General features: G+C 40.9%; 2 protein-coding genes across 2 annotated transcripts in view; both read left to right on the top strand.

The window, feature by feature from the left end:
• The window catches only part of LOC138981449 (peroxisomal bifunctional enzyme-like), a 31,963-nt gene extending 28,315 nt beyond the window's left edge, over nt 1-3,648 (top strand). Inside the window, exon 18 of the mRNA XM_070354365.1 lies at nt 1-3,648. This exon is cut by the window's left edge and continues 1,624 nt beyond it. The gene's annotated coding sequence lies outside the window, so the exon portion shown is untranslated.
• Nucleotides 3,649-9,814: 6,166 nt separating this feature from the next.
• LOC138981448 (ATP-dependent translocase ABCB1-like) overlaps nt 9,815-17,500 on the top strand; it is a 60,257-nt gene continuing 52,571 nt past the window's right edge. The window contains exon 1 of the mRNA XM_070354364.1: nt 9,815-10,699. The gene's annotated coding sequence lies outside the window, so the exon portion shown is untranslated. The remainder of the gene's footprint in view (nt 10,700-17,500) is intronic.

Here is a 17,500-nt window from a genome sequence, read left to right as displayed (position 1 = left end):
TGCATCGATAAAGTACTTTAGCGCTTCGACAAGCAAGACGGAGGATGATGAGTTTGAAACTTTCTTTCGAGTTGTTTCTTGACAACAAAAAGTATGCAGAATTGGAACGAATTACCAAGGAAGATCTTCGCAATGAACTGTGTATCGCGGTGAAAAAAAATGACAGTTCGTCAAGTCACAGTGACGGTTATACGAAACGGAATTTACGAAAGTGCAGATGGATACAAACAGTGGCTGGTCCAGTTTAGTGAAATGACAGGACCAGCAAACAATACCGATAATCTGACTGCGTAGCAAATGCTTGACTTGCTTGTCGAAGAGACACTGCGTAGAAACTGACTCAAATTCAGTGCAAAGCAAGCCAGTGTCAAAACTGGCAGTGACAAGACGTAAAAAGTTTGCGTGTTCGGAAATGGCGACCTGTGGATCTAGTCATGGAAAATGTTATTGAGGCTCATGGAAAGTCATGGAAAAGTCATGGAATTTTGTTTCTAAAAACCAGCGGGGACGCTGTTGTATGTGTACCAATGAATGCTTATGAATGGCAGGTGAGGAGGAAAAAAGATTGAATGTATACAGGCTTATTTGAACGGTTCGAGACTTAATGTGTCCTTTGTTTGGTGTTGACTTTGTATGGCTACAAGGACTTTGTCAATAACCAGCAGATGCCTAAATGCATAGACAACTATAATACACTTACACGGTGTCATTGTTGCTATAGTTGTTTATTTAGCTGTTGTTTTCTCTCAAGAAAACATCTATTGACATACTGGTGACAGTATGTGGAACTAAACCGTTGGTTTGCCTTGTATGGCTGGATGGAGAAGGAAGTAAACAGATATAAGAGAGGTTACTGTGAGCTTGTGCACCCAGGATTCAGCCCCTAGCTGGTATAATTGCACTGTCATTTCTGCTTTTATTACAGCAATAAAACATTTGTTTTAAAAGCTAAATGTTACCAGTGCCCCTGAGCAAACAAAGAAGATTCAGAATATTGCTTCAGTGTTCATGTGTGTTGAAATAAATGCATTCCATTAATATTTACATGTCAGTTACCCCGTGAATTTAAAAAAAAAATGTGTTTGCTTTCTAGTTCATTACGATTGAATATGCTTTTTATTGACTCACATGCGAAGGAAAAGTGAGTCTATGTACTCACCCGAGTCGTCCGTCCGTCCGTCCCCCCCGTCCGTCCGTCCGTCCGTCCGTCCGTCCGGACGTCCGTCCGGAAAACTTTAACGTTGGATATTTCTTGGACACTATTCAGTCTATCAGTACCAAATTTGGCAAGATGGTGTATGATGACAAGGCCCCAAAAAACATACATAGCATCTTGACCTTGTTTCAAGGTCAAGGTCGCAGGGGCCATAAATGTTGCCTAAAAAACAGCTATTTTTCACATTTTTCCCATTTTCTCTGAAGTTTTTGAGATTCAATACCTCACCTATATATGATATATAGGGCAAAGTAAGCCCCATCTTTTGATACCAGTTTGGTTTACCTTGCTTTAAGGTCAAGGTCACAGGAGCTCTTCAAAGTTGGATTGTATACATATTTTGAAGTGACCTTGACCCTGAACTATGGAAGATAACTGTTTCAAACTTAAAAATTATGTGGGGCACATGTTATGCTTTCATCATGAGACACATTTGGTCACATATGATCAAGGTCAAGGTCACTTTGACCCTTATGAAATGTGACCAAAATAAAGTAGTGAACCACTAAAAGTGACCATATCTCATGGTAGAAAGAGCCAATAAGCACCATTGTACTTCCTATGTCTTGAATTAACAGCTTTGTGTTGCATGACCTTGGATGACCTTGACCTTGGGTCAAGGTCACATGTATTTTGGTAGGAAAAATGTGTAAAGCAGTTCTTAGTGTATGATGTCATTGCTAGGTTTAGTTATTTGACCTTGACCCTGAAGGTCAAGGTCATGTAAAGGTCAAGGTCAAGCATGTGAGTCGTATGGGCTTTGCCCTTCTTGTTCTTGATTGTTGTGCACTCTATACAGTTTTTTTCCTTTTTATGGCACCTGAATGTTTTGTACATGCACCCATGCCAGTAATATTGGTGCAATACTATGCAAATAGTAATTCTTTTGAATGAAAATGAAGGCAGCTAAATTATTTGCTGTACAAATAATTTCCTTTATTTGTTCCAGTAGCTTTTGTTCCACTCTGGAGTTGGGGATTTAGGTGGGACGGGGAGGGCTTTACACATACTTAGAATTCTGTGTTAAAGGTATGAACACATTGGTGCCTTTTTTGTTGATTGGTATATTGGTACAGTGGAACCCCCTTTTAAGACTCCCTCCGCTCCCATGGGGTCGCCTTCACGCGGCGGGAGTGTTTCCACAGAGCTACCCCACCTCTTTACTTCTCTTCTTTTGTCTTATTTCTGCCTTACCAGTCCTTTCACCTATATTTCCTTCCAAGAAAACTCTCCCTACTATTCCCTGCAGATTTCCAATTCTTTTCTTGTTGTATTATTTTTATCTGACTGGATCCATCACCTTTATTTCACTTACCAAAAGTATTCTTTTCCACATCCTTATTTCTCTGCACCTCGCATGTCGTAAGAGGCGACTAACGGATTATGTTTCTCCTTTTACCCTTGTTTAGTGGTTCTTGTACTGTATAGAATATAGTCAATGTTTGTAAAGATTTTAGTCAAGCAGTATGTAAGAAATGTTTAGTCCTTTGTACTGGAAACTTGCATTCTCCCAGTAAGGTCATATATTGTACTACGTTGCAAGCCCCTGGAGAAATTTTTTGATTAGTGCTTTTGTGAACAAGAAACACTTAACAAGTGGCTCTATCCCATCTCCCCCCTTTCCCCTATCCCATCTCCCCCCTTTCCCTCGTCGCGATATAACCTTCGTGGTTGAAAACAACGTTAAACACCAAATAAAGAAAGTAAGAAAGACTCCCTCCCTTTTGAGACCCTAGCTGTTTTCTAACATTTTCTGTTCTCAACCTATGTAAATGTACCCCCATCTTAAGACCTCACATTTGTGGAGGTGTTGAAGAGAGGTTCCACTGTATTGTAACTACACTGGATCCTCCCTTTTAAGACCTGAAATCTGAGAAAATCAGGTCTTTAAATAGAAGGGAGCCTTATTGTGGGGGTACATTTACAGTACTGAACAGAAAGACTGAGAAAACAGGGCCTCAAAAGGGAGGGAGACTTAAATTTGGGTTCTTCTGTATAGTGGAAACGTAAAGATTGGTACTGTTTGTGAATAACTCTGTTGTGATTACCAATGGTTATCAAAGTATCTGTGATTCCTAGACGTTATTACTGCCAATAATCTGCTAGCATTTGTTGCAGGTATTTGTATGAATTTGGATGATATGTAAGCTCGTTGCTTATAGAAATGTGTATGCAGGTACAAGGGTCACGTTATGTGAACATCTGTAATAATTTTTCTGCTTCCAAATGGTGATCAGTGGTAATTTTTAGATTGCTGATGTGTGCTGCTAGAATACCCATTGTATACGTTTTGAGAATGTCTTTGCAATCAAATGGTATGCTTCACAGTATTATACCAGTGTTCATTTCTTTCTGTGAAGAAACAAACCTTTGTAATATCTATATTGTGCCAAATGATTCTTTGTGTATGCAGATTACACAATTAAATGAGTTGTCAGTGTGTGTGAGTTACATTTTATGTCTGACCTTGATCTGACTGACATGAATTCCCCTTCCCCTGTGTGTGTGTGTGTGTGTGTGTGTGTGTGTGTGTGTGTGTGTGTGTGTGTGTGTGTACTTCCACAATAACACACACACACACATCACACACATACACACACACACTGACACACACACACACACACACACTGACACACACACACACACACATCACACAAACATGACACAAACACACACACAGCCAGCCACACACACACAGCCAGCCACACACACACAGCCAGCCACACACACACACACACACACACACAGCCAGCCACACACACACACACACTTCCAAGCAACTGTGCGGGAAAGGGAGGGGAGGGGAGTGTTTTATTTAGAGCCCCCCCCCCCCCCCCTTCCCTGAAAAATCTTTGCTGTAGGCAAACAAGGAAAAAACAAGTTTGTAAAAAGGTCTGGCTATGGTTTTACAATCCTGTAAGTTAAACCACACACTCGATCCCCTTCTTAATTTCTCTCTCTCTCTCTCACTTCAAACAAGTGTGGATGAAATCACTAAGTGGTGCGTTTCTAATGCAATGATCATTCATCCGATTAAAACAAAGAGTATGGTGATAACCACGAGACAAAAACACCAATTAAGTCCTTTACAATTACAACTGTCAGTTGGTTCAACTCAAGTGCAGCAAGTTAGGGAACATAGATTATTGGGTGTTACCATTGATCAAGAGTTGAAATGGCAAACTCATTTGAGTAATATCTGCAAAATAGTATCAAAGAATTTGTACCTGTTATCAAAATTAAGGCAGTTGCATCATGGCTCTGAGTGCAGTGTGTACCATGCACAAAGTATAACGTACGTGACTCTTTGGGTTTTGGATGGAGGCTTAGGGGTGGGTCCGTGCAGTTATTCTGGTAGCTATGATAAGTAAATAAAATTCATGGTCATTCTTACGAAGGGAGAATAATTATTCAAAGCGTTCGTCTTTTTTGAATGAATAAAGTAAGTTGACGCATGCTGCTTTCAATTCATGCTGTGCCGCTGAGAAATTTCTCGGAAGTTTTGTTTTTCCAGTGTTAAACTCTACAAGTCTCCGTTGCGAAATTATCTTTGCTTTGACCAGCATAAGTACGACATTGGCCTAATTACGTTGCCGTCAGTTTGCTGGCGCTTATTATAAAACCCGAGTCGAAATAGCTCGTTAGGCTAGCTATGACCGTGCTAAAGCTGTTGGAAGTCCCGTTATGAATTAATCATCTACACACACAGATGGTGCCCCGTGAAATGGCCTTAAAGTCCGAGAGAGTGGGATGCTGACGCATACAGTGACAGAAAGAGGGGATGAGGGGACGGTGTGTATGTCGCAGTGTGTGTGTGTGTGTGTGTGTGTGGGGGGGGTCACGTGACGGATTGAAGGTCAGAAACTAGACTGGTCTTACCGATAATAGCTTTGATTCATTATTCCGCATCAACTGGATATGTTAAATTTATGGAAAGCTTGACTAAATGTAAAACAAATCGGCCTGAAAATAAACGATCAACACTAAACACCACCACCACCACCACCACCAATACCTCCACCACCCTCGTCTCGATTCTAAGACGGTCTATGTTAAAAAAAAATTCAAAACATGACTAAACTTTAAAAACAAGAAACAAAACAAAGAACAACACTCAATTTCAACATATAGCTTCAGGTGCCAATAGCGGTTTCTCAGAAAAGCACAGAAAGAAGTGACAAAGAAAAGGAAAAGACTGTCAGCATTGCAATGTGTCGTGGTGCGTGCAAGTACAGTAAACGTGTAAGTTGCATCATTAATCAATCAATCAATGAGTCTTATATCGCGCATATTCCGTGGGTACAGTTCTAGGCGCTCTGCAGTGATGCCGTGTGAGATGAAATTTTATACGGCCAGTAGATTGCAGCCATTTCGGTGCATATTTACCTTTCACGGCCTATTATTCCAAGTCACACGGGTATAGGTAGACAATTATTAACTGTGCCTAAGCAATTTTGCCAGGAAAGACCCTTTTGTCAATCGTGGGATCTTTAACGTGCACACCCAATGTAGTGTACACGGGGGGAGGTTCGGACACCGAAGAGAGTCTGCACACAAAGTTGACTCTGTGAAATAAATTTCCGCCGAACCTGGGATCGAACTCACGCTGACAGCGGCCAACTGAATACAAATCCAGCGCGCTACCAACTGAGCTATATCCCCGCCCCATTTTATACATTTTAAATAAATGAGTCTAAGATCTCTGATCGCTTTATATTGTGAGTCTTGGTTGTGGATCATTGACACAGTCCGTCGCGATATAACCTTGAATGGTTGAAAACGACGTTAACACCAAATAAAGAAAGAAAGAAATTGACACAGTCCAGTGAGTTTCAATTTCGCACCAGAAGTTTCAAAATGTAAACGTGAAGATGAATCTGCGATACTGAGTTCGATTAACCGAGATGAAAGAATAAAAAAAATAAGAAAGGTATGTTGTTAGAACAAGCAATCGCTTTGTGTCTTCCTTGCAAGCAGGCTGAACAATTTGTCAGATCTTCTTCTTCTTGTCGTTCGCCAATGTTAAACTTGGAGTCCAGCTCTGGTAATGAAGTTGGTGGTCTTATGAAGAGCCTCCACAGGTCCATGCAGCTTCTCATGAAGGGGCACCGGCCTGGTCCAGATCTCTCTCCTCAGGGGCTGGAGATTTCTGCAGTCCTGCAGGATGTGGGCTGCATCCTGCTCTGCGTCTCCACAGGGACACATGGGGGAGGGCACGGCTCGCAGTTTTTTGTGCAGGTGTTGTTGCATTCTGTTGTGCCCTGTTCTCAGGCGGAAAATGACTACCTGTTCAGGTCTTGACAGTTGGTGGTAGCTGTCATGCGTTGGAGGGGTTTTAAGCAGAGACTTTATGATTTGTCAGATAAGTTTGCTGTTTGTTTGTCTGTGCTACTTAAAAGACCGCTGGGTCGAAATATATGGGAATGGTAACGTTTTGTTTTGTCAATTATTTAACGTTCCAACAACATTCCTTTCTTGTGTTTTTTTTTAATTCTGAATTTTGGAACGTTGGCATGCAGTCTATTTGTTTTTGGATAACCGAGAAGAACCACGCTCCAACTATTCAATCTCTCTATGGTTTACCAGGTCAACTTTTATAACCTTTCTCCAAAACTTCCCTTTTGTCTTCATTTCCTTAGATTCTTCCAAGCAGAAAACAGACTCAGCGACGGTTACTGCATGACCAAGAGGCGCTAGGCATCCTGATCAGTGCACAGGCGAAGGTATCGTCCATTGGACTACTACTATCACAGAAAGTAGTCTTTCTGTGATATTAGTAGTAGTCCAGTGGACGATACCTTCGCCTGTGATCAGTGCTCGCGAAAAACATATGGGCGATAACTCTGTATTCCTAGTTTTGATAGATTCGCGTGGGGCTGTCGCGTCCGGTCAGGGAGAGAATGAGCCGAACTCATTTTGACTGACCTGAGTTCAGGATGGACCAAGAGGAACAAAATGTAAGAGCAGTCTCCACTGCTTACCGTGGTCACGTTGTAATTCAAGATGCCTTCACCTTGCTTTCAGTTCCTCTGTAAATCAATGGCTAACAATGGAAATTGCCACAGTGAATGTTCAAGGAATAGGGGTTGGGGGTACTTAAAGGGTACATCAGGTCACGTGACAGATCAGAGGTTATTAAGTAGACTGGTCCGCTATTGCCGCGTGACTGGCAATCCCTTTGATTCATTGCGTGATGCATGGAAAACTTTGTGTTTTTTCTTCTTCTAAGTCATGTGTGTGTGTGTGGTGTGTGTGGTGTGTGTGTGTGTGTGTGTGTGTGTGAGTGTGTGTGTGTGTATGTGTGTGGTGTGTGTGTGTGCGTGTGTGGTGTGTGTGTGTGCGTGTGTGGTGTGTGTGTGTGTGTGTGTGTGTGAGTGTGTGTGTGAACTTTTTCAAGTTCTTTTTCGAACCAGACTAGGCAAAACAACATTTCTCAGCGTAAAGACTATTATGTAAACTTACAACCGGTGCATTAAGCCTACTGATTTACTTGCTTACTTTAGTAAAACCATTGTGATGCCATGCAGCAACCCGCGAACGAATTGTTACGAAAATGTCATTTTCTCTATCACTGCTATATTACTTTATACTACCGTTTATTCATGTACCCGTGTCATCGGACCTGTTTTTCTTTATACAACCGTACGAGCTAGGAAAGAATGGCGTCATTATATCCTATAAACACACCGACCTTCTGCGCATTCATACTGTCCTACATAGACTTTTCTGAAGTGTGAATGAATAGATTGTTCTACTTTATCCCCTTTGGTTGATCGGCGGATTAATTCCTTGCTTTTTGCAAGAGTGCATGTAAACCACATGCAAATAGAAATAAACTCAAGTCCAAAAGTTAAGCACCCTTTTTCTATAACAATACACTGATCATCGGGATGGCATAATGACTGAACTCTATCAATATAGTATGTATCCAAGGCGTGTCTACTCAGCTTGCCGTGAGTTGATGTTCAATGTCTTCACGTGCAAAACGTGACATGAGGACAGTTCAGATCCCCCTGTTGGTAACTGAACCAAAAATCAATTTGTTTTCTGTCATTAATGTTTGTCACTCGGTACGATGATAATTATGGAAAAAAATGAAGCAAATGTGCCAGATGGCGGGGACTGCATATTTAAAGGCAGTTACAGATCAGCTTGCCTCACTTTTAGCGTATCACCAACTCATGTCCCTAAAAGGAAAATTTCCTGTGAGGACGTTAAGGACCCCCATTTCAGCTTGCCTCTATAACTGCTGTTGGTATAAGCATAACAAGGTGTTTTCTTGTTGTTCGTTTTTATATTTAGTCAAGTTTTGTTGTTTGTTTGTTGCTGCCCCAGTTCTTATTCAAAGCTGACACAATTTTTTTTTTCATGATCAAGGAAACGAGGTAGGATGATGATAAAGATGATGCTTTGGATATCCATTTCGGTTTCCATTTCGGCATTAACAATGTTAGCGTTATTTGGTTGGTTGCGAAGTACAGAGTTATGAAAACCTCAGAAATCAAACTATAGAAACGTCACGGGGTGGCAATTACTCCCTTAGTGTGTGATGAGGCTGAAATTGCACAGTCATGCAATTCCACCTCGGAAGTTGGGGAAGACGTCACTTAATGTCAGCTATCAAAAGGATGAAGTTCTGCGTGACGTCACCATGCCTTTCTAGAAAAGCTGCTCTGCTAATTAAAGGACTTGACAATTGTGGACGATGATGTGATGAATGATCATCCCAAAATAATGTCGCTTTCGCTCGCATTTCAATATTTAAAAAAAAACCACTCGTGTAAATCTGATATGATACAGAATCAAAAAACAAAAATGGTAGGTCATTGGAACGTTTATTATTGACAAAACAAAAAGTTACATTTACTGTACGTCGACCCACAGGTATTTGAAGTAGACAGACAGGCAGACAGACAGACACTATGAAACAGATAAAGAACTTATCTCAAGTTTGTTTGGCTCGCTTGCACAATGCCGGTGAGGTAATATTCAATGATTGCAAAAGTTGTAATCCATTAAAACAAAGGGATACTATTAATGTGACCGTTTGGGGGAAGTTTTTTGCAAGTTTGAGGAGTCCTGGGAATCCACTGTACATTAATCTAGACGCACACGGCACGTTTTGCTCGAAAACTCACCATAAGAATAGTTAATTAAATCAAAGTGAGTGAATGCGCTTCAGAGGGCTGCTCCGGTGTGGGAAACAAAAAGTAGTCCTAACTAGTCCAAATCTCAAATGAGAAATAAAGACTCGAACTTTAAATTTGTCCACATACTCTGAAAGGAAAAACTACACTCAACTGTCTGCAGCGGCTGGTGCTGACAGCTGCACCGAGAAAAAGTACGCAGGTACATTTCAGTTGGGTACATATGCACCCCGAGTGTGCCCGAGGTGCTGACAAATGTCCATGTTTATGTACAATGAAAATGTACATTAAAGTATTCTTATCTTATCTTATCTCATATCACTCCAAATATAGTGAATTAAAAAAAAAGAAGCTCGCGCGTGTGTTTAGTGGAGCGATGCTGTTGTCTGACTGAGTTCCAATTATATGACCAGGAAACTCGGTAAAGAGTGTTTGTGTCCCCACTCAGTGCTAGCCCAAAGACTGGCCCGCATACCCCTTATAGCCTCAGCCGCGAGAGAGTGAGGGTGGGTTTTGTAGCCAGTCTGGTGTTTAATGATCACAGAGCGGAACGGCCGCAAGGTGTAACGTTGGAGGTGATCACAGTGTTAAAAGGTCAGCATTGTATAAATACCCGTGGTCGTCTGTGTGTGTCGCACATTTCAACGCCTTGCGGGCTTATTTCAAGGCTGTGTGACGACGACTTCTTCTCTGAGTTTCAGGCAGTTATACCACCCTCGTGCTTTCAGTTTTAACATATATGTAATGTTTTGACTGCTGGTTGCATGTTTATTGCTATTCATCGGACTGATTTGACATCAACGGCAGTGCAAGTTTCGCTGTTCACTCTGTCAGGGCTGATTTGACAGTGCGAGTGCACTCAAGTTCCGCTGCTCGTCGGACCCTATTTTGACCTATACCCTCAGTGGTCGGTCGGATTCTTTTGATGTCCATTAACTGTGTAAGATTTGCTGTCCCTAGGACTGAATTGACATCAATAACAGTGCAAGTCAGTTACGCTGTTTGTCGAACTGATTTGACATCAATAGTAGTGTAAGTCAGTTTCGCGGTTTGTCGGACTGATTAATTTTGACATCAATACCAACAGTGCCAGTTCCGCGGTTCATCGAACTGATTTGACATCGGAAAACAGTACCAGTTGAAGAGTTCATTGCACTGTTTTCATCCACATCCCATCACTAATATATTATGCACATGTGCTGACTGGTTTACACTCAATTCAAACAATGTGACGTAGTGTGTGATGCAGCAGAAAGAATAAGAGATTGATCGTAGCGTGATAGGAGGAGCTCCTGTGCTTTGCTCCTGGTCCATCCATTTTTCTCCAAAAAAACAGGTATGTGTTTTTTTTCTGGCTATGAACAGGAAGTTGATTCTTTCTGCTGACATCAAAACGGGCACATAATTATGAAGAAACTATTTCTTCTTTGTTGTGTGTAATTGTGTTGATTTGATTAAAAAAAAATTCACCGCTGTTTATCCCTTGTGAGCTATAACGCAGTCTCCTTTTTCTAATCCCGCTAGCATTTGCACCTCTGCGTGATTGCGCGCGCGCGCGCGTGTGTGTGTGTGTGTGTGTGTGTGTGTGTGAGAGAGAGAGAGAGAGTAAATGCGTTATATTATTTATAAATATCAATGTTACTATGCTTTAAATATTTATTTGTGTCAATGTGTGTGCGTGTGCGTGCGTGTGTGTGTGCACTCGCGCGCGCGCGCATGTGTGTAGGTGTATGTGTGTGTACGTGTGTGTGTGTGTGTGTGTGTGTGTGTGTGTGTGTGAGAGAGAGAGAGAGAGAGAGAGAGAGAGAGAGAGAGAGAGAGAGAGAGAGAGAGAGAGAGAGAGAGAGAGTACGTAACTATGCATGATATTAGTAATGAATATTGATCAATATGACTATGTTTCAATGTATTTATTTGTGTGTCAACGTCAGTGTTTATCCAACAAAAGGAACGGTATCCAGTGGGTGTTTGAAGCGGTATATTTGCCTATGTACATGCACTTGTGGGAAATTTAGTTTTGATGTGTAATGCATTGGCTTTTAAAAAAACATTTATTGGCCCGGTGCAGAATAACTACTTGGGATGACAAACACAGAAGCACAGAAAGCTTAAAGACAGACTAACAATCAGACAGAGGTACATACAGACGGACACACATGTAGACACAAACAGATCGTACTTATTGACGGACAGAGCCTATCCATGGGTGTTGCTATGATTTATTTTCTCTGGCAAATTCGCCGAAAATGCTCGAAGAGTGTCGGCAATTTTCGGAAACCTTTGACAGGCCCTTGGTGTCATTTTATCCGCTAGCGAGACGAAGATCTGCACTGTTTACGGTGTACGCAGTAAGTTTTAATGGTTCACCGACTTCCGACGGTTCACCGACTAGCCCTGTTCTTCTTCTTCTTCTTGCGTTCGCCGTCACACCATCAGTTTAGTCTGCGAGACGAATGACGTCGTGGCTTCCAGGTCTTGTCTGCTCCCATAGACTCGATAGAGTTTGGTGCGGAGAGGGACTGATGCTGGCCACACTTTGTCTCTGATTGGATAGAGTTGGGGGAATGTCATTAAGACATGTTCTGGAGTCTGATCTTCCAGACCACAGGGACAGGTTGGTGATGGGGTCAGCTTCAGCTTCCTGAACATGTGGGCGTTGAGGCGACAGTGACCAGTTACTAGCCCTGTTTATCTATGTGCTTTTTTTTTCGAGGTCTCTATGAAGACTACTTCAGAACCCCCCCCCCTTCCTATGTAAGCTGCTAAATATAAATATCCCGATTAAACATATTCTGTACGTTTAAACATGGCAAATTTTGACCATCTGGTTGAGCATGCATAGTAATAGTAGATTCGTTACACACGAGCTAGCATTTGCCAGTTGTCACGCGTTTGGACCTCAGGTGTGAGTGCTATCCATATACATATTGTATTGGAAGTTGAACTGAATGTCGTAGATTTTGCTTTTGTAACAAGGACACATGATTAAAAGACAGTTCTGTGGTGGATTCAATGATTCCACCAAGACGTCTACGGTGTGATCACGACAATTAACTTAACAAAATATAGACCTGCGTTGATGTTAAAGCGATACTACATCTAAAGCAGAGGCAAGATAAGAAGAAATATTGTTTTTGATATATAAACGATATTGTCTTAAATGTTCAATCCACTGTAAAATTGTTCGCAGATGACACAAGCATGTACCTGTCAATGAACGATTCCCAATTGCGTAAAGACATTTTGAACTCGGATTTACAGGAATTAAGTAGATGGGCCAATGACTGGAAGGTAAAATGTAAAAATGAAAAAACTGAGCTGTTAAACTTTAAACGACGTGATAGTGATTTTGATTGTTTGACATTTAATAACGTTGATGTCCAGGACACTGCCCACCACAAACACTTTGGCGTTGTTTTACAAAATGATTGTAAGTGGAATGTTCATATTAACAGTATTGCAAGTAAAGTAATGTTATTGATTAACTGTTTGGAATTTTATAAGCACAGGTTTAGTAGAAAATCTTTAGAAATTATGTATAAATCCTACGTATTACCACACTTTGATTACGCCGATGTCGTCTGGGACAGTTGTACAGAAGTTTTATCTAACATTTTGGAACAGCTCCACCTCGAGGCCTTAAGGGTAATTGTCGGAGCAGTTAAAGGAACAAGCCACCAAAAATTATATGACGAATCAGGCTTCAGTAGTTTAAAACTAAGACGGGAAAGACATAAATTAATTTTGTATCACAAAATGGTACATGGGAAATGTTCACAGAACGTGGCTGATTTATTGCCTCCTCTTGTCTCGACTGTGAACCCCTATCATAGACGAAACCCACTTGAACGGGTCGTACCACCACACAGAACTGAATTGTATAACAAGTCATTTGTTCCCAGCACTACCCGAACATGGAATTCTCTACCAGATAATATCAAATCAACAAAATCAATTAGCCAGTTTAAACATTTTCTAGGTCGTTCAGATAGTAAAGTTCCTCCTCAATATTATTATGGTAAGAGAAAAGACGGAATTATACACTGCAGATTAAGATTAGAAATGAGCGATTTAAATGATGATAGGATAAAACGCCACAAGTGATAACCCAGTATTTGATTATTGGCAGGTCATGTTGTTTTACGCTTTTACTGAAGGTCAAGTTTGTGTATTCACATGACTAATCTCAGCTTAATTAGTTTGGACAACATTTTGGATGAAATTATTGCTGTTGCAGGAACATTGAATTGGCAAGTCTGTGACAGTCATCGTCTCTCCTCCCCCCCCTGTATACCCACCTTACCGACTTATATCTCCCCGATATTGCTGAAAAATAAAGTTAAATCCCTTCCCGTCCTCTGTCACATCCTCTGATTCTTGTGCTGTATTTTTTCCTCTTTTTTTGTAAAATTTGTATCTTGTCTGTCTTACATTTCTAATTAGGGTATAAGCGATTCTCTGACCTTTATATAACGTGAAATAACATTTCCTATCTAGATGTACATATTTATAACCACACTTAATATAAGCTTAGCTTGTTGTGTGGTTACAAATGTTTATATCGCATATACATGCCACCCTGTATTTCCTGATAAAATCTTGTTTAAATCATATTATTACTTAGTGGAAGAATTTTTTGTAATGTATGTTTGATGGTGTATGCTATGAATGTAGATGTAAATGCTTGTATAACTGTGTTTTAATTTTAAATGTGTCAAGCGCAAAGAGCATAATTGTAAAGTTATGATGTTGCGCTATATAAATGCTCATTTATTATTATTATTATTATTATTATTATTATTATTATTATTATTTAAGTTATTGAGACATCCCAGTGCACTAAGGGATTTATAGAGCAAATCGAGAAAATTCATTATTGAACGAAGCGCATAGCGCTGAGTTCAATAATTATTTTCGAGATTTGCTCTATAAATCCCTTAGTGCACTGGGATTGTTTCAATAACGATATTGTCGGTACCGCCAGAGAAAAAAGAAGATAAAACACGCACATTTTGCTACGTACGCGCATTTGAATAGGCATAACTGTGTGGTCAGGTCGTATAGAAGATCTACTTTTTTGTGGGCTGTCTCGTGTGTCGTGCTTTCATCACACGCAAACTCTTGTTTTAATTTCTGTTGGTAAATTCCAGTGTAGCGTTAAGCTAAACAGTGATGATCTTTCTCTCATTTGAACTCGGAGAAAGGACTGTGCTTTCAGTTATTTGTGGTTCGAAACCTTCATCGAGCTTCGACAGATTGACTGTGCAGAGTTTTGCCCCTTGCCAAGGTCGACGGAAAGCCCATTTTCAAAATAAACGTGGCATGTTTTTCGTGTGGTATCTTCCCTCATCGGGGAGTCTGGTACTAAATATGAACGGTAAGAATGCTCTGAACCCTACACGTATTATATCCCCATCGTTTTATCGTTCACATTTGCCTAACATGTTAATTTGCTGAGCGGGATTTATGTCGTCTGCTAGGCTATTGCACTGAGTCTCATTTCAAAAACAAAAATTGCTCGTCCCGTTGCACTGAGTCTGCACACATAAAGCAGGCTGGTAATAAGTCTTATATGTGGTAAGAACGTTCTAAACCCTACACGTTTTCGATTCCGATTGTTCTTGCCTTAAAATAAACGGAAAACATTCATTTACTGAACAGATGCAGTCGTATTTCAGTGTAGTCTGCTACGTGCTGATCTAGCTGCTACGAAATCGGAATAACACTTGTGTTTTCTGTTAGCTGCTGGGAATTGTATACTAACTCATCATTTGGTAATGTGGATAATAAGCTACATGCCACTAACATGGCATAATTATGAGAGGAATCTTCGCAAGTCGAAACTGAAAAATTAGACACAGCGGGTTCTATTTTTGAGTCACTTGAGAAAAAGTGACTCTATGTAATCGGTCAGTGTTAGTCTGTCCGGCCGGCCGTCCGGCCGGCCGTCCGGCCGGCCGTCCGGCCGGCCGTCCGTAGACACCACCTTAACGTTGGACTTTTCTCGGAAACTATCAAAGCGATCGGGCTCATATTTTGTTTAGTCGTGACCTCCAATGACCTCTACACTTTAACGATGGTTTCGTTGACCTTTGACCTTTTTCAAGGTCACAGGTCAGCGTCAAAGGAAAAATTAGACATTTTATATCTTTGACAAAGTTCATCGGATGTGATTGAAACTTTGTAGGATTATTCTTTACATCAAAGTATTTACATCTGTAGCCTTTTACGAACGTTATCAGAAAAACAAGGGAGATAACTAGCCTTTTCTGTTCGGCAACACACAACTTAACGTTGGGCTTTTCTCGGAAACTATAAAAGTGACCGGGCTCAAATTTTATGTGAACGTGACTCATTGTGTTGTGAATAGCAATTTCTTCCTGTCCATCTGATGCCTCATATAATATTCAGAACTGCGAAAGTGACTCGATCGAGCGTTTGCTCTTCTTGTTAGATCAGTGCAACTGTGGGCGGCACAGGCGCATGCAATCTGTCAGAAAAAAACCACTTCTGCTTTAATTGAAAAGCAGGACATTTATGGTCATAATCATTTGGTATTGTGGAGAATATAAGCTACATGTCATTAATTAATTCTGAGGATGAGAGCACAGTCTTGCTTAGGCAAAGGGCGCAAGAATACGCTCTGTGGAAAAGTTAGCGCACTCCAAGAGTGCGCTAACAGTTTTAGCGCATCGCCATTAGCCAATCAACTGGTTCACATCAGTCATGTGACACCAGTACTTACTGACAATTATTATTATTATTATTATTATTATTATTATTATTATTATTTTCCCGCAGTGGGGCACTGCGGTTATGAAATTAAAAGCCCCTCCTGTTTTTGGAACCGCAGGAGCTTTCTAGTTTGCTGTTAGGTAGATTTTTGGTTCCTCTTTCCTGTCATGCTCTCTTTTTCTTCATGAATTCTTTTCTTTTTTCTGCCTTCTTGCTCATTCACCTGTATTTTTTCCAAAAATCTCTTCTCTTGCCGCTTGTCTCGCGATTCATGTATAGTTTAATCTGTTAGTGTTCTGATGTAAGTCCAGCAGTAGATAGGTTAAGCCTATTTTAACATACTGGAAACTGGTAATCTTCCAGTAGGTATTAATTTAGTTTTACTAAAGCCTGCTGGGACACAAGTAATGGGTTAGTGCATTTGTAAACAGGAATCGCTTGACAAGTGGCCCCCTTCATCCCCCCCTTCCTCGTCCTGATATGGCTCTGCGTAGTCGGCTGGACGTTAAGCAACAAATAAACAAACAAACAAACAAATATTATTATTTAAGTTATTGAGACATCCCAGTGCACTAAGGGATTTATAGAGCAAATCGAGAAAATTCATTATTGAACGAAGCGCATAGCGCTGAGATCAATAATTATTTTCGAGATTAGCTCTATAAATCCCTCAGAGCACTGGGATTGTTTCAATAACAATATTGTCGGTACCGCCAGAGAAAAAAGAAAATACAACACGCACATTTTGCAACGCGCATTTGAATAGGCATAATTACTGTGTGGTCAGGTCGTAGAAGATCTACTCAGTTTTGTGTGGGCTGTCTCAAGTGTGTCGTGCTTTCATCACACGCAAACTCTTGTTTTAATTTCTGTTGGTAAATTCCAGTTTAGCGTTAAGCTAAACAGTGATGATCTTTCAGAGAGACCTCATTTGAACTCGGAGAAAGGACTGTGTTCTTAGTTATTTGCGGTTCGAAACCTCTAGTCGAGCTTCGACGGATTGACTGTGCAGAGTGACTCCCCTTGAATTGGCTAACCCCCAAGGTCGACGGTTAGCACATTTTCAAAATAAATGTGGCATGTTTCTCGTGTGGTATCTTCACTCATCGGGGAGTCTGGTACTAAATATGAACGGTAAGAATGCTCTGAACCCTACACGTATTATATCCCCATTGTTTTTTCGTTCACATTTGCCCAACACTGATGTTAGTTTGCTGAGCGGGGTTTATGTCGTCTGCTTGGCTAGGGCAATCGAACCACTGCGGCATTCCAAAAACAAAAATTGCTCGTCACGTTGCACTGAGTCCAGGGGCGGACGAGGGGGGGGGGGGGCACAGGGGGCACGTGCCCCCCCCCCCGAAAAAAAAAAAAAAAGAAGAAGAAAAAAAAAAGATTTTTCTAT

This window comes from Littorina saxatilis, linkage group LG12 (genome assembly GCF_037325665.1).
Source record: "Littorina saxatilis isolate snail1 linkage group LG12, US_GU_Lsax_2.0, whole genome shotgun sequence".
NCBI classification, from domain to species: Eukaryota; Metazoa; Mollusca; class Gastropoda; order Littorinimorpha; family Littorinidae; genus Littorina; species Littorina saxatilis.
The sequence above is the reverse complement of the archived record's forward strand: the minus strand, read 5'-3'. Positions and strand labels throughout refer to the sequence as shown.